The sequence below is a fragment of the Frankliniella occidentalis genome, unplaced genomic scaffold, assembly GCF_000697945.3.
Source record: "Frankliniella occidentalis isolate FOCC.00 unplaced genomic scaffold, Focc_3.1 Scaffold35, whole genome shotgun sequence".
Classification (NCBI taxonomy): Eukaryota; Metazoa; Arthropoda; class Insecta; order Thysanoptera; family Thripidae; genus Frankliniella; species Frankliniella occidentalis.
In genome coordinates this window covers 180,197-180,651 of record NW_026267165.1, presented here as the reverse complement: position 1 = coordinate 180,651, position 455 = coordinate 180,197, and the positions used below count along the sequence as shown (strand labels likewise).

The window sequence follows — 455 nt, the reverse complement described above, 5'->3', positions numbered from 1 at the left end:
CGCTATGAACGCCTCCACACAAGCAGGGCAACTTGCGCTTGGCGCATGACACAGTTTGGGAGGCAAATTCAAACTTGGTGACAGCAGAGGCCGGTGAGGCTCAAGTCAAGCGCGCAGCGTAGCCAACAGCAGCGTGCAGGGTGAGTAACGACCGAATAGAAACACAAACTTTTTTTTTTGTTCCGTGTCGTTGTATTTTTTGTTCCTTTCCTTTTTTAACAAAACAAGTGGGAGTGTTGCCCTGCTCCGGTCCGTCTGTCTCGGCGACAAGAGTCCTTCTCGATAAGGCCCATAGGCGCCGCTAGGCCGCGCCGCTCCACAAGGGAAGGGCCCGGGGAGGACAAGGTTTATTTTTTCCGATGTTCTCTCCGCCGCCTCTTCTGGACGGACTTTCATATGTAAATGCGACCCCTTGTCGTCGTCGCCGCTCCTCCGAGAGCGCCAGCCCCGCCCCC

General features: G+C 55.6%; 1 protein-coding gene across 3 annotated transcripts in view; it reads right to left on the bottom strand.

Annotated features, from left to right (window-relative positions):
• LOC113216145 (orexin/Hypocretin receptor type 1-like) overlaps positions 1-455 on the bottom strand; it is a 139,250-nt gene that overhangs the window by 86,197 nt on the left and 52,598 nt on the right. The window lies entirely within an intron of this gene.